This window comes from Dermacentor variabilis, chromosome 5 (genome assembly GCF_050947875.1).
Source record: "Dermacentor variabilis isolate Ectoservices chromosome 5, ASM5094787v1, whole genome shotgun sequence".
In the NCBI taxonomy this organism is placed as follows: Eukaryota; Metazoa; Arthropoda; class Arachnida; order Ixodida; family Ixodidae; genus Dermacentor; species Dermacentor variabilis.
In genome coordinates this window covers 14,766,232-14,790,464 of record NC_134572.1, presented here as the reverse complement: position 1 = coordinate 14,790,464, position 24,233 = coordinate 14,766,232, and the positions used below count along the sequence as shown (strand labels likewise).

The window sequence follows — 24,233 nt, the reverse complement described above, 5'->3', positions numbered from 1 at the left end:
GGTGGGCTGGCGTGGACTGAGTGGTTGCGCAGTTCCCACAATATGCGAGCCTCTGCTAGGGTAGCTAGTTTAGCAGCAGCGCCAGACGAAGCACTTTCACCGGTTACGTCGCTTATGGTTCCGAAAGAAAGCGTGATCACGGGGACGCGTGGCTCACGCGGCGCGCATTCTCTAGCGGCGGCGGCGCATGCGAAGAAGCGTATGCATAGTGAGTCTATCAGGAGCCCATGGTAGCGCTTTGTTTCCATATATGGTATCAGTGGACGCGGTAGCCGCATGCCTTGGTAATGACGTTATCAACGACCAAGTACCACGCATGCTACTATGGCACCATCTCGTAGCTGGTCGCCGCCGCGGAGCCCGTCTCGTACGGCACTCCGGTTTCCTCCTCACCCTTTCGCCATACTTCGCCATACGGGGCTTGAGCTTCCTCCAAAGTTTAGCGGGGTGGGGGGCAGAGCCCCCGCCCGGCGATGCCGAAGCCCTCTCCCCCCATACACACACACGCACACACACCTAAAGTGCCATTACCAGAGCTTTGTCACCCACATCATTTGAGGTTTCTTTTGGCTTTCCTCGATCTTTTCACTTTAAATTTTATTGGGGCTAATAGCTTACTGCATCATTGTTGGCGCGGACGTGCACGGCTTCTAATTCGTACTTTCGCCTTATTTTTACAAATTATGACAATAGGAGGACAAGCGCATTAGAAGCACTAGCGACAGCTGCCTCATCCGTATTTTCTAACTTCAACATTGTTTAAAATTTCCACTGCAAACACCATGCACATACACAGTATATTTAAGTATACACACTGGACAAAGTTCATGATATTTTTGAAAGAGATACAGATACCCGATTAAATGTTACTTCTAAAGGTGGGGATAGCCCATGCCTAGAGAATGATCTTGCTGTATGTTCACCTCGCTTATAACCTATAAACTTCAGTGACCCTTTCGAGAGAGTCTTTTATCAGTGGCGTGTGAAATGCACGTGAATGATATATCTGTCTCAGTATCGCTTCTCTTTCCAGTAAGCAAAGCTAACGACTCGTTAAAAAACACTTCTAATAATTTGAACATTTATTAGAAATGGAAACATCGTCACTTGCATGTAAAGGTTACAAATATATACAGGGTGTACCAGTTAACTATCATGCACCAAGGTTTAAAGAAGACCCGAAGAAAATCTAGTGCATATTGTTTCCAGTATGGTGGAGTAGCTGCCAGTAATCTTTTCGTTACTGAGATTTAATTTGGTAATTGTAATTAATTATCTAACTTGAGACCTACTACCATAATTATCAAAGCATCAAGGTAGCGCACTCGCGTGGTATTTTTCATAGTTCCTGAGGTTTCCTTGCCAGTCGCAAAAGATTGTACACAATTAGTACGTCGCTGAAAACACCGCAGTTAGATGTGATTTGGGGGCGCCTACAAATGCTTTATTGACACTTTGAAAATTAGGACAGTACTTCGCGAGTTAGACAATTGATTGTAATTACTGAATTAAATCTCACTAACGAAATAATTACTGGCGACTACTCCACTGTATTGGAAACAATATGCACTAGGTTTTCTTCGAGTAACGCAACTGCTCCTTTTTAACTCTCGGCGCACGACAGTTGGGAAACACTGTATAGTTCACTCAGTAACCGAAATGAGACCAAACCGGATTCACTCGAAATAAGAATCAATAGCAGTTATGCTGTTGGAAAAAGAGAGAGGAGGCTGCAGTTTCGCCGGAAAGCCGAATCAGTATTAGTGATAACCAAGTATGCGACAATTACACGAAGGAAGATTACACCAACGAGAGGACTCATGCTGGGAAATTGAAATGTATCCTAATACGAGGTCTTGTATATACTCATATAACGCCGGCAAACGAAAGAAGGGAACGATAAATTAATAGAAATGAAAGTGGATGAAGAAACAACCTGCCGCAGGTGGCGAACGAACCCATAACCTTCGCATTTCGCACATTTCACGTAAGGTTGTGGGTACGGCTCCCACCTGCGGCAAGTTGTTTTTTCATCCACTTTAATTTCCAACCCGCCGTGGTTGCTCAGTGGCTATGGTGTTGGGCTGCTGAGCACGTGGTCGCGGGATCGAATCCCGGCCACGGCGGCCGCATTTCGATGGGGGCGAAATGCGAAAACACCCGTGTGCTTAGATTTAGGTGCACGTTAAAGAACCCCAGGTGGTCAAAATTTCCGGAGTCCTCCACTACGGCGTGCCTCATAATCAGAAAGTGGTTTTGGCACGTAAAACCCCAAATATTATTATTTAATTTCCATTAATTTATCGTTTCTTTCGTTTCTTTATTTCATTTATTAAGCACAAGTAATTTCCCCTATGTTGTCCTTGGTGTCAGTGTTTGCTGGCTTCTTATGATATGACCATGTATATATATATATATATATATATATATATATATATATATATATATATATATATATATATATATATATATATATATATATATATGGTGTTCGGAAAGAGCTGGTCGGGCCCCAGCGCCCCCTCCCCCCCCACCCCTCCGGCAAAATGAAAACTCACAGATACGAACTGCTGCCGATAAGATAAGAAATCGCAAAGCCAGAAAAATGTTAATGAGGCAATCCTAAAAACAGTTAATTTAGCTATTAGGGTGACAGTGAGCATCTCTGTCAAAAGCTTTTGCATAGTAAAGAAAGAAGCAGTCAATAAATTTGCTACTACTCATAGCTGAGTGTCACAAGACAACGCTTTACGGAAGCCGTGTTGATTTTGAAAGAAAAAGTTATTAGATTCAAGTTGGTTAGATATATGGGAGGCAATGATGTGCTCGAAAAGCTTACAACAAATGCATGTTAGCGAAATGGGATGGTAGTTACCAGGTGAGTGTCTGTTTCTATCTTTGAATATCGCAAAAACTTTGGCTATTTTCCGGTCTTCCGGAAGAAGACCAGTTGATAAAGACTGCTGAAAATGCGGTATAAAATATGACTGGACATAGCTGACGTGCTTTTTTTTAAATTTTAGAATGAATATTGTCAATGCTCCGATGTAGACACCTTTGCATCGCGTATTAGTTTTGAAATGCCTTCAGCACTAATATTTATAGGGGACATGAAGCTATAATCAAGGTCGGAGACACAGGCCGTATAATCTGTCGTGTAATTGCAGTAAATATTTGCTTGATAATTTGCAAGCGTGGTGTCACGCGCGCATTGGCAAACGCGAAGAAACCTCACTCATTGACTGCGAACACACGTTGTCACAACGCTGGGGTGATGACAAGTGCAGGAAAAGAGAGGCGAACGCTTCTTTTTCCTCTCCCATCCACGCGTCTCCGAAACTTGACATTAAGCGACATCAAAAATCAGGCGCGCGCGAAGACAGCACACATGCACCTTTCAGCCATCTCGACTCGCCCACACTTTGCGCCCACCGGACTTTACCTTCAAAACAGGGCGCCGGCGGTGCCCGTCGTCGCTGATGGCTAATTTACCAAGGCCGGTCAAGGAGCTATTCCTAACGTATATCGAAATGGTTTGTGAGTTCGGCCACCGATTATCCGACGGCACCATTCCAAGACGTGCGGCACAGTGTTAATTGGACGATCGGGTTGGTCTGACCGCGGTAACCAGCAGTACCTAATGAGCATTGCCTTTCCGATAAGACGCCGTTCTCGGAACCCATTCTACACGTATCATTTGCCATCTTTCTCGCGTCAAAATATGCAGCAAAAAAAAAAAGAGAGAGAGAGCGGGGGGAAGGGGGAGAGGAGGGGAGTGGGGAGGCTTGCTGCATGACTAGTACTGCGAGTACTAAAGTTCGAGCACTGCCCCAATTTGGCGATCATCTGAAACCACGATCAAGCCACTTTGAGCAGATGTTATCACATTAGTCTGCGCTTTCCCTGGGTACAATAGAAGCCTAAAAAGAGTAGTTGGAGAGGTTGACGTCAACATGCGTACTACTTTTTCTTGCTCCTTTTTTTTCATTAGTGTGTAATGGACATGTTAGCGACGTTAAGTGGCGCCGACAGCTTTTCTTTCTGCACAAAAGAAATTAGCAAAGCGTAACGCCGTAAGTTCTTACTACCGTTAATACCGGCGTTCATTTTGCACTTGGTGTCTCGACACAATAGCTGGAACAAATGACAATACTTAACGTACAGGTTACGTGTGTTGCTTTCTTACAAAAATTTTGTAATTTCTTTTATATGACAAAGAAAAAAGCGGCTTTGGGGAAAATGCGGCGGGCGTTTGCCATCATGGATCACTCTTGCTTTTAAAGCGAAGCTTTCTTTGTGACAAAGTCGGATGGATTTTAATGCTGTGGTCTATATGACTGTGCAGAGGAGTAATGCGTATAATTCGGAGAACATGACGGTCCAGCGCACATTCTAGTTCACGTTCCAGCCAGGCCGTCCACTACAAAATAATATGCACAGATGCATTCGTGCCAATCCGAGCAACTCATACATCAAAGACAGCGAAGCTGCGCAACACGGGTTTCTCGCACCCTTCGGAAGTATACAACCGGTCTGCCTCCATTGTCCGAAACCTACCCAATACTTTGCAAACGCTCTATGCACGGCGCAATTCCGTAGTTATACCCGAGCCTTCCCAAGTGCTTCGCTATATAAAAGGTTTCGTACTTCGGCCCCTCGTAACATATAACACCCGAACTCTCTCTCTCTCAAGTGCGGCTAGGTTAGCAGGACTCTTTTAGGAGCTATGAGGCGTTGTTTGGGATATCATTGGCCTTAGCGAGGTTAGAAGAACTCGTGAGGCTTATACAGTGCTGACAAATGGTTACATCCTCTACTATAGAGGGTTCCCAGATAAAAAGCAATGTGGGGTAGGACTCCTAATCCATAAGGACATAGCGGGCAACACTGACGTATTATACAGCATAAATGAGCGGGTATAGGGAAATAAAACTTAATAAGACGTATACAATAAAGGTAGTACAAGCCTACGCTCCAACCTCCAGTCACGATGATGATGAAATAGATCAGTTTTATTAAACTGTTCAATTAGAAATGTGCAACCTCAGTATACTGTAGTCATGGGCGACTTCAATGCAAAAGTGGGGAACAAGCAGGCTGGTGAACAATCAATTGGCAACTACGGCGTCGGTTCTAGGAACACTAGAGAAGAGCTGCTGGTAGATTTCGCGGAAAGGCAGCTTCTTCGGAAAGCGTAGCTACAGAAAGTGGACCCGGAAAAGCCCTAATGGTGAAGCAAGAAATTAAATAGATTTCATAGTTTCTGCTGATCCCAGCATAGTGCCGGATGTAGAAGTGTTAGATAGGGTAAAGTGCAGTGATCATAGGTTAGCGAAGTCTAGGATTCACCTCAATTTGAAGAGAGAAAGAGTAAAATTGGTCAGGAAGAGACAGACCAACCTAGACGCAGTAAGGGTACAAGCAGACCAATTCGGGCTGGTACTTGCCAACAAATATGCAGCCTTAGAATAGAGAGATGAAGATGACATAGAGGTAATGAATGAAACCGTAGCTTGGCTGGCTTCAGAGGCAGCAATTGAAGTGAGAGCCAAGGCACCAAGACAACCAGTAGGCAAGCTTCCCCAAATAACAAAGGACCTAATACAGAAACGACAGAGAATGAAAGTGTCCAACCCAAGAGATAAGGTAGAATTCGCGGAACTGTCAAAACTGATCAGCAAAGCGAAAATAATTGATATTAGAAATTATAACTAGAGAACGACTGCAGAAGCCGTAAGAAAATGGACGCAGCATGAAATCAGTGAGATGGAAATTTGGCATAGGACTAACCAAGATGTATGCACTGAAAGATAAGCTGGGTAATATCATCAGCAATCTTGAAGATATAATAAAAGCAGCAGAATAATTCTATACTGACCTGTACAGTACCCAGAGCGGCCACGATACCTACATTCAAAGTAGTAATTAACAGGCCACAAATGCTCCTTCTGTAACTAGCGATCAAGTTAGAAGGACTTGCAAGACATGATACGGGGAAAAGCGCCAAGAGAAGATGGAATCGCATTTGACTTAATCAAAGATGAAAGAGACATAATGCTTGAAAAACTGGCGGCCCTTTATACGAACTGTCTGTCGATTTCAAGAGTCCCAGAGAACTAGAGGAATGCCAACGTTATACTAATCCACAAAAAGGGAGTCATTAAAAAATGAAAAATTATAGGCCCATTAGTGTACTCCCAGTATGATATAAAAATTTCGCCAAGATAATTTCCAATAGAGTAAGGGTAACGCTGGACTTTAGTCAACCAAGGGTACAGGATGGCTTAAGGAAGGAATAGTCTTCAATCAGGTAATCGAGAAATCCGCAGAGTACAATCAGCCTCTGTATATGGCTTTCATAGATTACGAAAAGGCATTTGATTCAGTAGAGACACCAGCAGTCATAGAGCCGTTTTGTAATAAAGGAGTACAGAAGGCTTACGTAAATATCTTGAATATCTTGGAAAATATCTACCGAAATTCCACAGCTACCTTAATTCTCCACAAGAAAAGTAGGAAGATACCTATCAAGGAAGTGATCAGGCAATGAGACACAATATCTCAATTGCTATTCGCTGCATGCTTAGAAGTATTCAAGCTGAGAAGGTTTTGGTGTGAGGATCAATGGCGAATGTCTAAACAACCTTTGGTTGGCAGATGACATTGTCCTGTTGAGAAACACTGGGGATGAATTGCAACGTATGACTGAGGTATTTAACGGAGAAAGTCTAAGAGTAGGGTTGTAGATTAGTATGCAGTAGACAAAGACAAGGATCAATGGCCTGGAAGGGAACAAGAGTTCAAGGTCACCAGTAAGACTGTAATGTCTCCGTAGGAGTACGTTTACCTAGACTTACTCACGGGGGATCCTGATCATGAGAAGGAAACTTACAGAAGAATAAAAAGGGGTTAGAGCGCATATGGCAGTCACTACAGCACGACTGGCCACTCGAGACACTTTGCGTGTATTCGAGGGCTTCTTTCACTTTCGCAAAAACACTTCTATGGAGTAGGTGCCGAGCTACAGAAACCTGTATCGGGAGCTATTCATGTTGCTCAACAATTTTCATCTAAGTCATCAATTTAGTGTTTGTTGGCCTCTTATGATATGACTAATAAAAATCGGGTCCCTCGGTTAGCCGCCTTTCTTCTCGTTTATTACATACGAGGGTCTCGAATCCGGCTGCATTGATGCCTTCAGGTAGCATATGGGGGTTTATTGACCAGTTGCCTTCACACAAAAAGATCACGTCCTCGTGACGCCTGCGGCAAAAAGGATGTTCCACGTCCGCGCCAAAGTCTGCGAGTGGTGGTGCTGGCTAACACTCCCAGGGTTATACTACAGGACACATAAATACCCAAGAAAATGGATGGGGAAACAGCGCCGCGGTAGCTCAATTGGTAGAGCATCGCACGCGGAAGGCGAAGGTTGTGGGTTCGGTTCCCACCTGCGGCAAGTTGTTTTTTCATCCACTTCATTTTCCATTAATTTATCGTTTCTTTATTTAATTTATTAAGCACAAGTAATTTCCCCTACGTTGTCCTTGGTATCAGTGTTTGTTGGCCTCTTATGATATGACTAATAAAAATCGGGCCCCTCGGTTAACCGCCTTTCTTCTCGTTTATATATATATATATATATATATATATATATATATATATATATATATATATATATATATATATATATATATATATATATTAGGACGCTGTTGATATAAAACGAATTGCAAGAACGTTGTTAATGAAAATGCCACTATTTATCGAAGCTAGAGAAGAGACCAACGGCTTCCTGCGGGCTCTTCCTCGATCGATGTGTCGGCATCGCGATAGCATGGAAGCGCAAGAGCGGTGGCTCCCTTGTTCGCGGCCACCGCGGAGAGACCTACCGCTTCGACCCCACCCGAGTGGTCTTTTCAGGGCGGTCATCGATCTACCTGGGGCCATCGCGATTCTTGAACCCGGTTGCATACCGCAGTCCGGCTTTTCCCGGCCGAAGAGCGCACCGCTGTTCGGCGCCTGCATATCCAAGCCACTCCAGAGGAAAGACGCCGCAGCGCCCCCCGGCGGCACAGGTAACACATGTGCGCGTCGAACGCTGCGGGGCTTTAAGAAGAAATAAGACAGGGGAGTGACCAGAAAGTGGCTTCGAGGAGCTAAGAGCCGAGCGTCGCTTGGCTGTGCGCGAAGGGGACGTCCGTTTTAACTCGAAGAAGCGTGGTTATTGGGCGGTGATTGGTATCTCAGACGGAGCGTGCGACCGTGGACAAGTACACACAGTTTGCGCAGCGTTCGGGAAGCAGGTGGTAAAAGTATGATGAAAGGGCTTCACGACTGGAGGTACAGCGAGGCTTGCTGCATGCACCGTCAGCCGCAATCGCGTCAAGGGGATCCCCCGTGCCAGGCAGGCGCTTACGCGAGGTCCGTGATTCTCGGGACCACCTCCCGGTCACTGGCAAAGCACGCGGACAGAGCTCGAAAGAGTTTAACACGAAGGGGCCAGAGCGTAGCGTTTGCTTTTCCAGGGTAATCGCACGGGACGTCACGCGAAGGCCGCGGTCGGTCAGCGGACGACGATGCGCGGACGTGCTGGCCTAGTGTCTTCCTGGTACACGAGTGACACCGCACAATCTACCTCCTGTGGACAGCCTCTTCTCTAAAGGCATTGACGTCACGATGACTCTATAGGCACCTGCTTCTGACGCGCTATAGCTGTTGCCGCGTTGCGACACCAAGGGAGTCCACCGGGCCGGCCATTAGTGGACGTGCACGCATGTTTCAGCGATGCGTAAGCTCGCAGAAACTCAGGTAGTGTTCCGAATAAATTAAATATAACGTTCCTCCTTTGGCTGGTGTGTTCGACCAAGTGTTCATATCAATATACACCGTTGGATTTCATTAAACTCTCTTTGTGTCGCTTTTTATAAGTATGCGCATCGGCATATGTCCTTCACATCTACACGCTTTTACAACGTAGATATATATTGCGTTCGTATATTGTATGCCGGGTGTACCACGTAAATTGAGCCAAACTTTAAAAAGATGCAAATGCCACGTAGCCGGACCGAACTAAGGTAAGGTTGTCTGCCCTCGCTTGGAGATACTCAGATTATTATTTTTTTCATTCCACCTAATTATATGATTAATCCTAACTTATTGATCAACTTCCTAATTATTCTAATTAGATGAAAATAGTCAATGAGAAAATTCTACAGTAATATGAAAAACTCCCTATACAGCTTTCTGTAGCTCCATACGTGCAACATTAAATTGTTTTCCGAGTGTGAAAGAAGCCCGCTAATACTTGCAGAGTACCTCGAGCAGCCAGTCGCTCGGCAGTCTTGACGCCGAGCAACGATGACCACACAAGTAACCCGCGAGAACTCATAGCCCCGATGGGCGGTATGGATGACGTCGTTATCAACACACGTGGCATATAACTGTTGCTTTTAAAACTGAATGCTGCTAAAGGCGGAGGACCCGATGGCTTAACTTGTAGCGCATTACTACGTGCCACAATAGTCCGGTCGCACAAAGACGATGGCGACACGCCTAGCATGCGGACGGTGCGGGAGCCGTTTAATCGGCGGAATCAGGCTGGCTGAACGGGCTCGGCTAAAATGTAATTTGTGGGCACCAGGGACCAGCGTCTGTCTGGTTTCTTTTTTCACCCACGAATTGGTGACTCCGGACTTCCGGACCCCAACCAGTAAGCGGCATCGACTCGGCCGCGAACTATCGCTCATGCTTGACGTATGCGCTCGGTCACCCGCCTCAGGCGTTTGCCTTCTTCCGAGGAAACGCTGGTGCGCTGGCGCAAGCATTTCTTTTTTCTAAGTATGTTACAAATATGAGCACAAAGCTCGGTCGGGGACCTGTAGGTCGATCTACAGCCGATATGCCGAGCGAAGCGCCTGCTTGAACGCATCCGTGTATGCATCTATTCTCGCTTCTTTTCTGCTGGGCTCGTATATTCGCTTTGTTCTCTGTGATTTCCACTCGTCGTTGAGCAACGGCGCAGCCGTCTTTCCCAGCCGTTGTTCTGCACGTGCGTGCTGAGATTTATTCCCCTCTCAGGAAAACCCTGAGTGGCGCCACCACTGCCGGGCTGCATTGCTGCTGGTCCCTACAACCATCCGCTGATTCTCGCGCGAGCTGCGTACAATTACACGCGCGATGTAAACGTGAAAACGTAATACCCGCGGTAGAACGAGCGTGCACACGCAAGGTTGACGGGGGGGGGGGGGAAGCTGCTCTTTTTTCTCGCGCATTCTCTGTTTCTTTGCGGCTGTAAAGTCCCGACTCTTGAGTGGAAAGCTTCTTTGTAGACTAACATCACTGCGTCACTCGCACAACGAATTTGAACCAAGCGCAAAATTTGGCCTTCACATTAACTTGGGCGAGGTTCCCGTTTGCGATTGCACGAAAGCCTTGCGGAGTGTGAGCCAGGGCTACAAATTAGGGGGTATGCTGTGCGCCTGCGATTATCTTGCCATTTGCGTGATAAATGTAACCAAACTTCGCTGGTATAATGTAACGATGCTGTTCTGATCATCTTATTTTTCGTGCCGCGCTATGTGTATACGCTATCACCAGGGTCGGTTCGCGGTGGATAATACTAAATGAATAGAATCAAAATAAAGGAACCCTTACAATATTCTGGAACCGAACAAAGCGTGCTACGCTTAGCTAAGGATTGTGTTGAAGACATAGTATAAAAATTATTTAAAGAAAGATAAGAGGCTGCTTGGGCTGGTTGGTGAAATATTAATTTAGACAAGGAAAAGATCCCTTTTTGACTTGCACCCTAATATTCTAGCATAAATTAAAGAATTTCCAACTAACCACTCTCAGTTCGTTTCTATCAACCATCACAGCTCCAGCTCAGGTTTAAAGACACAGGTTTCAGTATTGGCGAAGATTTTTCTCGACCCGTTCGAAATGCACGAAAGCACCATGTGGCTTTGGCCAGGACCAAGTCTGCGCCTTTTTTCCGTCTGATGTAAAACGCTGCACATGGGACCTAAACAGTACATTTTTGACCAAGAAACACGCTCAGTCAAATAAATCGCCTAGGAATCATTTCGCCGTCGGAACACGCGCAAGCAGCCGCGGACTTACCGTCGAGTTAATCTTGCCTTTTCCATAATTGCCAATGTACGCAGTTTCGTTCCTGAGCGCGAAGACTTCTCTAATCTCCTCTCGTCGTCTGGCAGCAACTTAATCTTAACTGAAACGTGGCTAACAAGCGACATATATCAGATAATGAGGTTTTGGATGACTTACCCAATTTTACCGTTTACCGTAATGATCGTCAAGGCACATGTGTGGGAGATGTTCTTATTGCTATTAACAAGAAATTTCATGTTCATTTGTTATCATTATTTCATACCTAGAAATATTATGGTTAAAATGCAGCGCCCCACTGGAAACCGTTCTTTTTGGCGTCTGCTACAGGGCTCCTAACAGTAACCCGAAAATTCGCGCATAAACTTAACGACGTACTCCTCCAGATTACTGGCAAACACCCCAATGCTCAAATTCTTTTCTAGGGAAATTTTACCTACCCAAGTATAAACTAGCAAACCGCAGGCCCTCTAACTGCTGGTAACTCTGAAGCAAGGGACTTTGTTGACGTGTGTTTGAACTTTAAACTGAGGCAAATGGTGCTCGAACCAACTCGCGTTACGCACGGATCATCAAACACTTTGGATTTAATTCTAACCAACAACCCCGAAAGTTTGCCATCGATTACTTGCCTGCGTGAAATAGCGATCATAAGGTTATTCACGCCATCTTCAAGTTTAACCTCACTCCCCGCCAAACGTTGCCTCATCAACTCATCATTGCCCACTCGTCCTAGCGTAACACTTTCGGCAGTGATATCAATCGAATTCACTGCACAAGGCATCATGAACCTTATCGACACAATTAAACTCTCATCAGCGGCTGGAGTCGACGAAATCAACTAAAAATATTTAAAAACGCAAAACATATTTCATCCATATATATTTCATTACTGTTTTCTCAGTCGCTTTCAACAGGAGCCATACTGGACGACTGGAAGGTGGGGAGGGTCATTCCGGCTCACAAATCAGGTATAAAAGATTACCCGTTAAACTATCGTCCCATCTCCTTAACCAGCGTGCCTTGCAAACTATAATGGAACATGTCATTTATTCACATATCATCACCTTTCTAGATTTCAACAAGTCCCTTCATCCGACTCAGCACGGGTTTCCTTGAGGACTCTCCTGCGAAACACAAGTGGCAATCTTCACCTTCAACCTGCATTCTAACCTTGACCGTAACCGGCAGACCGATGCATTGTTTTTAGATTTCGCGAAAGCATTTCACAAGGTACCACAGCAACCCCTATTAGTAAAACTCGCCGTTTTAAATTTGCACCCTAATATTCTAGCATGGAATAAAGAATTCCTAACTAACTGCTTTTTCGGTTCTTTTCTATCAACAATCACAGCTCCAGCACTCTGCCTGTAACATCGGGCGTATACCGCAGGGATCTCTTCCCGGATCGCTTTTGTTGCTCATATATTTGAATGATCTAGCACTCCAAGTATCGTGTAAAATCCGTACCTTCGCCGACGGCTGTGTAACTTATCGTACTATAACTAGTACTTCGGATCAAGCTACCCTTCAAGGCGACCTTAACCGCGTACATGAATGGTGTGGCCTCTGGTTAATGACGCTCAGCGCTAACAAATGCAAACTGGTCTTACTTCATTGTGAACACAACCCCTTTATTTTTTCCAATGCAGTTGCGAACTCACATATAGAGAGCATCCATTCATTCAAATATCTTGGTATCATCTTCTGCAGTGACCTTTCTTGGCAAACAGACATTACCGCAATCATTCATCTGCCAACAGATCTCTAGGATTCATAAAACGTCATGTTCGTCATGCGCCTCAACACGTGAAACTGCTGGCATACAAAACACTCATGAGACCTAAACTTGAGTATGCCCGTCCGACCTGGAACCCGCACCAAATATACCTAAAAAATTCACTCGAATCTGGTTAAAATCGCGCCAATCGCTTCGTCCATTCTTCATATTGGTATAACATCAGCGTTTCATCCCTGAAGACAAACTCCGGTCTGGAAAGCCTCGAAGCTCGCAGCCGCATCGACAGCCTCTGTTTGCTCCACAAGTTTCACGATAGCACTCTAAATCAAACACCTTACATTACTCATCCGACCCGCGTATCTCACCGCACTGCACATCCGTTTCAGATTGCCCGGCCCCTTTCTCGAACTACGACTTTTTCAGGTTCCTTTTTTCCCTGCACTGTTGTGGACTGTGACGCCCTCCCCGCCGACGTCGTCGCCATTACGTGCCCACTGTCACACACAAATGCCGCAACCGCTTATATTATAAGGCTGTGACTTGTATTTATTTGTTGAATATATTAACCCACCCCTTATGTAATAACCCCCCTCCTCCCCCCCCCCCAAGGGGCTCCTTAAGGTGAATAAAGTGAAGTGAAAATGCGGAAGGAAAGAAGAATGCAACAGGATAGAGTGTACTGTCCGTCTAAAAAAATGTCTGTCTAGTGCGCTCTGTCCTGTCGCCTTCGAACTTCTTTCCACGTCTTGCGCACTAAAAAGGATTTTTCCTTGTCTAAAGTAAACAAAAGGGATGTGGATTGGGACTTCAGGCTACCCCTGAGAAAATTGGCCTGAGCCCACTCACACGCTTTCGCGCTTAGGTTCCACAGCGTTGCGCGCAGAATATAATGACACAAGGCAACAACGTCGCGTTGCGAGACACTAACGGATAAAAAAAAAAATAAAGCCTCGCCATCCTGGCCCTGCTAATGTGTATGTCCACCGAACCTGTTGAAAACCACCACTGCAACTGCTGAGGAGGGTACCAATGCTTTATGGCTTTAGAGTAATGTTTAGTAGTAGTATTGTAAAGTACTAGTAGCAATGGCAATAATGGTAATTTTGACAGCACGCCGCCTTGTACAGCGGGGCTGTAACAACATTGAAATCAGTTGCTGGTAATATTATATACGAAAGGGTGGGGACGTCACACTCCACGTCGCAAGCTGGCACCACCGCGGCAGTGTGCGCAACGGTGAGCTTAATTTTTGGTGTTTTACGTGCCAAAACCACGACGTGATTATGAGGTACGCCGTAGAGGGAGGCTCCGGAACACCTGGGGTTCTTTAAAGTGCACCTAAACCTAAGTACACGGGTGTTTTCGCATTTCGCCCCCATCGAAATGCGGCCACCGTGGCAAGGATTCGATTCTGCGACCTCGTGCTTAGAAGCCCAACACCATAGCCACTAAGCAACTACGGCGGATCACAGTAATCTTTACCGGGAAACGTATGCAGAGAACACTACGTGCTTCGCATTGCTATCACGAATGCTTTATCATCAATTTGTGGTTCGGATGCTTGTTTTGAGCTTGTTATTAACTGAAACGTATGATGGGGCGCGATCGGAGATCGTTGTTCGAAACGCAGGGCCGCAATCTTGTACGCGTTCGAAAAGCCAACGTTAGGCTTCGTCTCACACAATTGTCCTATAGGCCGCGCCGATATCGCGACCCAGGACAGCCTATGCCAATCGCGGGAGGCGAAACTGAAGGCAAACTGAACGTGCGTTTCGAACAACGATCTCCGATCGCGCCCCTGTACTGCATGTTGTATATGAGATTCCAAAGAATGTATGTACTGTTCGTTTCACTTTGCTGAGTGTTTGTAGCCTCTACCTTACAGGGGTATGAGCCATTGCATTTGTTGCTTGCTTAGGGAAGTATGAATGCTTAGCTCTTACGAGGGTATGAACCATTGTTGATGATAGTTTTCTGTCGATGGACACCAAAAAATCCCAGCATCCTAGGCGCATACAGCCTCGCTGCAAAAAGAAATGAATTCTAATAAACTCTATAAACTTACGTAGAACACACGCTACAAAGAAATGGATAATTAACGCATATTTTCAGGGCCACTACGCACATTAAGTGATCATGCTTGAGCACCACTTAAGATCAGAACACAACGCCGTGGTATTAGAATTAGCTAACCTGTTCCAGGCGATTCTCGCTACTTGCGATAAACGTAGAAGAAATGTGACGGGTCATTTTTGCTCGTGGAAGTTATCGATGCTGTGTTACCGAAATGAATTTTCATCTTTCAAGCATTGCTCTAAAATAAAAGAAAGAAAGCATTGTTTAATACTCGCTCGTCACCTGTGTCATAATCGTCTCATTAGAGAACGTAGTCGTCGGAATGAAAGCGATGTAGAGTTTGCTACGATTTCATCAATATTGTAAACAAGACATAAAAGTGACCCTTAAAACAATCCCTGGGCTACAGTTGACGTTAGCTGGACAGGTGATGACAATGTATGGTTAATTGTGACGGCTGTAGTTTGAAAGAAGGACACGGAGGGCATGCTGGTAGGCGGGAAGCAGAAAGCATATACAGACGCTATCGGCAAAAAGAAAAGTATGTGAATCGAAAAGTCTGTGAAGTAGCCGGCGAAAAAATTGCCCGCATTTCTCAATGAACATCGAAATAAGTCAATCAAAAAAGGCTTGTAGTTTGCCTGTGCATGCTTCTGGGAAGTCTGCCGAACAAAATTTCGTTCAGAGGACTTGTTTCTTTGGTAGAAACCATGTGAAGTGCCTTCAGTATTGTTTCAACTACTGAGCTGGACATAGTCAACGAGAAGACAAATGTAACAGCCAAGGTGACGCGCAAAACCGAAGCACGTTCGTACTGTGCAGTAGAAGCGGTGTGTGAACGTTAGTTTTGCAAAATGCCGAATATATTCGGGGAACCGAATATACCGAACGAATTTGGGCATTTCAGTTCGTATTTTTATATGCAAAACAGAAGAGTTATGATCAACATCACTGTGTATATTTGTAGCTGTGCTGGTACAGATAGATAAGTAGAATAGTACACGTGTATGACAGATACGATAAGATAGATGCTGTCTCAAAAAAAAAAGAGAGAGAGAAGTGATAAGGAGCACAAGGTAAACAAAAGTAAATAAGTAGACAGATAAATAAATGGAATAAATAAAAAGAAGAAACGTAGAGATACAGAATGAGGTAAGGAAAAAGAGTGTGTCGTGGAAGGTTTATGGCGAGTTCAATGTTAACCGTCCGGGAAACGGTCTTGACGCCTCGTATGAACTGTGATTATTCCTGTAGGATACGTATCCTCGGAAGCAAGTGCTACAAATACTCAGACACACGAGAGACAGTGAAAGAAAAAAGTAAGGAAAAGCGCTAGCAGGTTCATCGAAGCGGTTGTATCACACTATAAGGAAACCGGGAAATCACCTTTGGGCTCGGCATGAACCTTCGCGTCTGGCTCGTTCAAAGCCGATTGCGCCTTCCTTCGCTCACCGTTGTGATGAGCGGAGCGTCCGGACAGGGAGGGTATCCCCGTGAAGGGGCCACTCGTGGGGCATACGGGGCGAGTGCACTTTCCTTTTGTTGCTCTTCTCGACTTCATCTTTGCCAGAGGCTTCCTCATCGCCTGTTACATGAAAATGCGGCGTTTCTTTCACGTCTGCACTTGGATACTACGTATATAGAAAAAGGAACTGCCTCGCAGTTGCCTTCGGGATACCCCGCGCTGGTAACGCGTGCGGGAAACATCTGCGCAGACGAGAGTAGGCAATGCAGTAAATGGAAGTGGTGACGTGGTCAAGGGCACACTCATGGTATATTCTCAGTTGCCAAGCGAACACTAGAGCAATATTAAAAAAAAAATACTTGTACGTAAGAGCGTCTCCTCATTGGCCGGTGCTCGAACACCCGTCATTCAGTATAGCGACCGGCGGGATAGCGATGTCTTCGCAGTGACGGCCAATGGCCGACGTGTCTTATGGAAGAGACGCTTTCTGGGCTTCTGAGGCAAAAGAAACCTTGTGACTCAGAGAGAGAGAGAGAGAGAGAGAGAGAGAGAGAGAGAAAAGAGATGAAAATGAAGTTACCCTGAGTAGCTGTTCCATTTGCTACTCTACAATATGGGAAAGAGAAAGGCTAGAAAATTTGAGGAGAAAAGATGAAAAGAATATGTCCCGACAAACACAGTGGAAGAAACTAACGGTGATTACAGTCTTTTATATAGAAAGTGTTTACCTGAGCCCGGCATAAACAGCTATAGCCGACTTGTCGGGCTGATGTTCACCTCTTGCAGTTTTTCTTAATGTACGGTCGGCATCCGTCGCACACCACCGACTCAATTCTACCATATCGGCCTTATACATCTAAATGTTAGCCCCTTTCTGCCACGGAAAGACATGCTGAAGAGTACCACGATCTCGCACGGGTTTTTATCTCCTATGACCAAGAGCACCAGAAGATCACTCGCGGTGACACTATACTTCTGCGCCCACGTTCCTTCCCAGAGCGCTTGTGTGGCTTTCAGTTCCTTCCGCTGCACCTGGTCTCTCTTCAAAGCTACTGCCCGAGTACAAAGGGCCCTACCATATCTTCGAACACGCATTCCCCGTCAACTACGTGATCGAACCTGTTGAACCATTTTCGGGCATGCGCCGCCGTGGACGAGACATTGCCAACGTCGTCGCCTCAAGCCGTACTATGATGCACTCATAGTGAGGAGCTGTTAGATTCCCTTTATATTCCTGCATGGGGGTAATTGTAGCGAAGAAGTAGAGTGAGCCTCCTCTCCAGTGCTTTTTAGTGGGTTAATCTCTCCAGCCCTTTTGGTCGGGGAATGCCACTCGTGCTGAGAGTCCGTGCCTTGCTCTGAGGGTTGACCCAAACGCTGGTGACTAATAAACACCTTTACGTGTGTTACTTATGTCTTCACAGTTGTCTAATCTGTGAAAGAAAATGCTCTTCGCTCATTAATACATTCTTTACTCTCAATATGGTCGCATAAATTTATCTCGCCACATTGCACGCCAGTTGTCAACGTACGATACTCATTCTACATATAGAATACATGCCCTAACAGGAGGTATCCTGATAGTTATAGTTTATACTTTGGAAGCTCCTTCTGTGTTACGTAATACTCAGTGCGTTCCGTGTAACAGAATAATACTTGAATAAACTTGAACAGTCGCAAATACGCGCACTCCGCGCAACCAATGGCGTTGCAAGGAGAAAGCAGATTCGCGATTGCTTGCGCAACCCGTATTGCGACCACCACATGCATGAAGGAATGAAGACAGTCAGGGCCGCCCTGCGATCATGCATTGTGTCAGTGACATTCAAGCATGGACACGGGCACAGTGACAAATGAATACACAACGGGTTTCTTTGCACACGCGAGTTGTTTCGTCACTACTTCAGTCAACTCGTTCGGGTTGCCTCTTGCGGGAGTAGAGTTCTGCCTCTCCATACACTTGCCGCTCTCTTCACTCTCGGACGCGGCGCTCGGTTGCCATCCTCTATCGGTGAGGCACGCTAAGCTTAAAAGACCAAAGGGGGTAGGGGGGGGGATGCTGCGGGGGGGGGGGGGCCCGCCCCTTGACAATTCTATTTACAATACTCCTACTAAATCTGTGCGGCTGTAGGGCGGCGCTCATGACGATGACATTGCGGTACGCGACGGCGGCGCTGGAGTACAGTTACTTCCACGCAAAGGGATTATTACGCAACTGGGACAAGAAAGAAAAATCGAAAGGCAACGAAAGTCCTCAATAGGAGCGCATCGCTTGTGCCACATGACACCGCGCTGCACCGAGGCTTGTATTACGCGCCATACGTTTTCTTTTTTCGCTGTGCTTTCTGTCGTCGTTCATTAGCTTAAGTGGCTGCTTGACTGCGCCCCTAACGTTTCACGTGCCTGAAAGACGTAAGCGGGGAAGGGAACTAGTGCTCTGCGGCCTATTTTAGCTCTATTGTTGGGAAAATGCAAGAGGAGTAATTGCCCTGTCTAACTCGACGGCACAAACGAGGGACGGAGACAAGTCCTTCGAGTCAAGAGCAGCCTGTTATTAATTTCCTGGTTCGTCGGGCAAATGTGCCGGTTATAAGACGCCTATTATTCCACCTCAGCAAGAAGGATGCGTTGTTGATAAATCAAGCTTCAGGCTTCGGTTGCTTCCTCGTTCTGCTTGACGTGGCACGTGTACTAAGGAACTAAGACATCGGCAGACGTTTGTCGTGCATATCTATATATGCCTCGACAACGCATAGTCTTCATTGTTGAAATTTGTTACATTCTGCCACTAGATGAAGTACTTTTTACGCCGCATATTTCCATACACATTGTAAGCTATATTGCCAGCTAAATGAAACTCTGGAACTTGTTCTCTTTTCGCACTGGTTTTAAGCAGTGATGCTTATTAACATTGTACTGCTTGTGAGGACGCACTATGTTTTTCTTGTACTTTCTCGAAAGCGTTTTCTTTCTTTTATTCTCTGCCCTTATAGTTCGTTCGTTCTTTCTCTTTCTTTCCTTCTTTCTTTCTTTCTTTCTGTCTTTCTTTCTTTCTTAACAGAGTGGAAAGTAAACACTGTGCTCAGACAGATGAACGCTATGTAATAAATAACAAACTTTCTTTATTATTGCGTTCATTGTACTTGTCTGCGTTAGCCACTAGAACCCTGCAGGAGCGAACGCGGTGATCCTACTGCGGAACATCGGCTATGGCAACGGCATAGGGAACTCTACCCCCGAGATAACGACATGTTATTAAAATATCTTCAGTTGCCGGGTCGAAAATCAGCTTTCTTGTCTGAGGTAGCCACGATGTTCAAGTATCGGGGCTCATAATTAAAAAGATCATCCGCTTGAGCAACTCAACATGGCCCCACCCATCGTTCTTGCGAACTTATGGCCACGAAGTAATCAGCCCGCACCATATTTCAACCATACGGAGGAAAACAAATGTTGTGAACTCGACCTCAGTTTTCGGAGTCACTTATTAGCAATGCTTAAGCAAAGAACGATGCATATACAAGCTGGAAAGCACATTTGTTTCATAACAAGAAAGTTGTTTGTTTCGTCGATATGCGAAGCAAGGACGTGATAGCTGGCGCAATATTTTGTGTATGCATTACGTTTTGCGCTGTTTATTGCGGTAACAGTGAGAGTAACCGTTTGCAAATGTGCACGAGCAATCTTTTTTCAAGAAAAAGAAGAAAACTGGTCACTGATGCTAGTGATGGTCCGAGTCGTCTTAGTTTCTGTGGGCGGCGCTCTCCGGTGCAGAAGCGGAGAAGCACGACTCTTCCCATCCCCTGTTTCCCTGTCCTGCCTTTCGTTTTCTGCCCACTCGCTTCGTTTATATAATTTCACCTTGGCGCTGATTTTTGGGTAAGTCGCAGAGCATGCATGTAGTTAGCCCTTCATCGTAATGAGCGATCAAGAGGCCAGGCGTAGTATGCTCAAGGCGCACTGTTCTTCACTGCACCATCGGCAGGTTGTCTGAGAGGTAAAAGTTCTGACTCATGTGCGCTCTGTGGGTCCAGAGTTCCGGTCTTCACAGGGCGCGGTGCCAGTTTTATTGCGAAGCTTTCTTTGCCTACCATCTCATGGTTTTGGCTGGGCCGGGTTCTTGGCAACTTAAGACAGAAAGGCAATACCCAACACATATCGAGATCTCCTGGAATGCCACCTGGAGGAAGGCTAGCAATGCCAGGCACCACACGGCAAGCTCGACCGCGAACATGTTACTACCTGGCGCCTCTTACAGACCAACAGCACGGCCCTCTACTACATGCAATACATCCCGGAGTCTACCAAGCGGCATTGTCTATATTGTCTAGATCAGCCGAATATATTTTGGCTCGTGGTACTGAACGATTCTCACACGCCCAGACCAGTGTCTTGCCCTCTACCATATCATCTCTACCACCCTGGTAGGTCTTGCTGTCCAAACCGACCCTGGAGGTACAGCTCTGGCGGACCGTCAGGGTGGCGAGGGTATCTGACAACTACGACTTCCTGGAATGACGAAGTCCGCCAAAAGAAACGCAATAACCGCTTCAATAAACGTTTATACAATCAATCAATTCGAACTCAAGCTCCCAGTGCGGCAGCCCTATGCTTTGACCATTGGGCCACAACCGCACATACGCTTCTCTTATGCCAGCGCCAACTAGCTCCTTGCGATGATCGCCCACACCATGACATATACACACAGCGGGTGGTGGTGGTGGTAACAACTTTATTGAGATTCTGCTCAGGTAGGATCTGGCAGGCCCGAGTCCTAGGATGGCCCCTCAAGAGGATCGACCCTTTCGACACACAGCGGGTAATCGGCATAGGAGCGTGTCCGCGTGCTGATAATGATGACGACGATGATTTTCATGCAATGGCACATGCCCACAATGGGAGATTGGCCAAGAAGCGGGAGGAACATTTAAAATAATTAAGAAGAAATGAAGAAATATAAGCATATAGAACGTTTGTCACATTACGTAGCACTGGTACGTGAGAGCACATGTACGTGCAGGTCTCCTTTACGCCAAAAACACAGGAATACAATGGGCAAATTTATAGCGTTTCCTTAACCGCTGCACAAAAGCTTCACTTCATATAGCTTCCAACATGTGCGTTGTATCTGCACATGTTGCTTGCGGCATCGGTGGTGGACATCAAGACTACTAGGAGGGTCAGCTCATAGCAGTCATCGCTGTACAAGCGAATGCATTCCCAGGCCCGCAACTCTCGAAATCACTTGGCCGAGGGAACTCAATTGCACGGCCAAGGATTGAAGTGCGAAGAAATGAGGTAAGTGTGAACCTCCTTGATAGGATTTTGTCTCTTCAGCCATACCGTCTTCTGTATTTTCCGCACCACGACCACCGAATCTTTCCTAGTGACCATGGAGCAGGAATGCACTCCTCTCAGTTGTTCGAGCCCTTCTGCGATTGTAGAGCGGAAGGCTCTTGGAAAAAGGTCCGCGCAGGACACCTATCTGTGTAGGTGTTGCACAGAGATAACCCGTAGTAAAGGGTGTAGTATGGCCATGTAACAGTATGCCCACGTCTGTAACAACAACAACAACAACAACAACAACAACAACAACAACAACAACAACAACAACAACAATAATAATAATAATACTAATAATAATAATAATAGTGTGCCCTATTTCAAACTGTCTGTTTTGTTTCTTGCGCCCATTGCTTAAGCAGGCGATCAATCAGTTCGTGCTTCTATTCTCCTTGTCGAGTAGTCATACCAAGTTTGGGTAGCGCGCTGTGAGGGAGTTTTCGAAGGTCGGGCGCTGGGCCCCGAAACTACTGCGATAACTGATGAGAATGCTTTGATGCGTAGATACAATCGTTAAATTGTAAAAATGGCGCAAGCTTTCAGTTCACACACTTGAATGAAACTCTAGCGCTTTGCGCAGAGCAGCAGGTAGAATCTGACAAATAGCTAGGTCCATCAAAATGGCTAAAAACATCCTTACTTCTCTACTTCTGGCTCAACCGGTCATCAAGGTATTGTCAGCTCAAAATTTCGTAGCGTGCATAATTTGCATAACACGAGGACCATAAGAAACAATGAGCCGCGCAATAAGCACTCCTGAGCAACAAAGTGCCAAATGACGTTCACGGCATGCTTCTGCTAGACGTACGGTTCATCCGTATAAAGCCGAGTTATTTTGGTGCCGTGGCCTCTGCTTGGCAAACATTCTACCTTATCCTGCTGCACCGTGCAATTGAAACCTGTGTACGAGCGTTTTCAGAATGCGTAATGTCACGGGAAACAGGCAGCCGAGTGCACTTTGCGAAGCGAGCGCCCAAGTAAGTGCAGCGTCTGTACGTGCTCTACTCTTCACAAAATTTTAGGCATCACCTTTTTCACAGTGCATGAACCGGTAGTTTACAGCCACGATGAACGCACAATATCGCGAATCTCGGGAAGCTTCATCAGGCACCCCTAGTCACCGGTTCCTAAGTTGCAAAACAAAGCACATGCAATTAAAAAAAAAGTCGATCACTTTGTCGAACAGGCAACTTAAAGCAGAGATCCCGAGACCAGCGTTCTGTGGGTCAAGTATGAGCACCGAGTACCAACTGTCAGCCCATCGTAGGCCACAATGCAAAAGGCGGCGCTATAACGTAAAGCCGTTCAAAACTGTTCTATTCAAATTCTGCAATCAGCTCTCCACGATTAGTCAAAAACTTTTTTTGACCACCCTTATTTCGCTTGTCTGTCACGCGACGTCACGAAAACCACGATAGCTCCCCATCTGATATGACATGCACACAGTGATTATGCATGATTGGACCAAACAAAAGAAAATAGTTATTTCTCATTCAACGCTTTTTTTCTATTAGCCCTCGCCTATTGGTCAAAAGTTTTCGGGCTGCACCCATTTCACCTGCCTGTCACGCTACTTCACAAAACCGCGAAAACTCACCGCGTCAAAGTGACGTATAAGCGTTAAAGATGCATTACTATGCCGAACAAAACTGATTTATTTTCTGAATAGCAGCAGGCTGCCCCGTTCCGAAAGGAATAAAAGATGACTGCCGCTGATCGCTCAGGCACTGGCTACTTGCACCTGCCGGAGAGCATGGGTTTATTTGCGTATAATAAAGCTTCTTGCGGGGCCTTGTAAAGTTTTTGAGCACTTTCAGCACGTTTACGACCCCGCTCTGCCAACTCTTCCTTGCTGAGGATCCGTTTTAGCAGCATTCTTAAGCTTCCGTTGCACGCCACCGCGGCTTTCGACCAACCACCGCAAGCTAAGTAAGGGGAAGCGGACCAATCGCAAACGCCGGCACCACCATCTTCATGCAGCTACGGATTTTCAGTGCAGTGGATCGGCCCCATCGGCCCCATCGAAACCCTCTCCACTTGAGCGTGCTCTTCGCCTCCTGGCAACCGATTACAAACGAAAAACCGTTCAATGTAGCCAATGTTATTTGTTTTGGAAGTAAAGTGACTTCCTATAAACTAAGAAAGCGTTTGATTGGGCTGTTGAGGCAATGCTGTGATTCACCGCTCGATGCTTGCGTCGGCGGTTGCGCAAATTTGATGTCAGGAGATTGGAATAAAATATATTGGAATAGTTTTATGTTATAAGGCCCAGGGTTGAGAACAAGACAGCACTAGTTAGTTGCGAATCAGCACCACCTACAGATCAGCTTACCATGGCCGATGAACTACCATAACCGAAGCGTGTCTCCACATCTTCGCTCGAAATGCTGTTTCTTTAGAAGGTCGGTGTGTGTGTGTGTGTGTGTGTGTGTGTGTGTGTGTGTGTGTGTGTGTGTGTGTGTGTGTGTGTGTGTGTGTGTG

General features: G+C 45.9%; 1 protein-coding gene and 1 non-coding gene across 2 annotated transcripts in view; one reads left to right on the top strand and one right to left on the bottom strand.

Annotated features, from left to right (window-relative positions):
- LOC142582139 (uncharacterized) overlaps positions 1-24,233 on the bottom strand; it is a 74,004-nt gene that overhangs the window by 38,715 nt on the left and 11,056 nt on the right. The window lies entirely within an intron of this gene.
- On the top strand, positions 7,384-7,456 carry TRNAP-CGG (transfer RNA proline (anticodon CGG)). The gene has a single exon. It is a non-coding gene; the product is annotated as a tRNA-Pro (tRNA).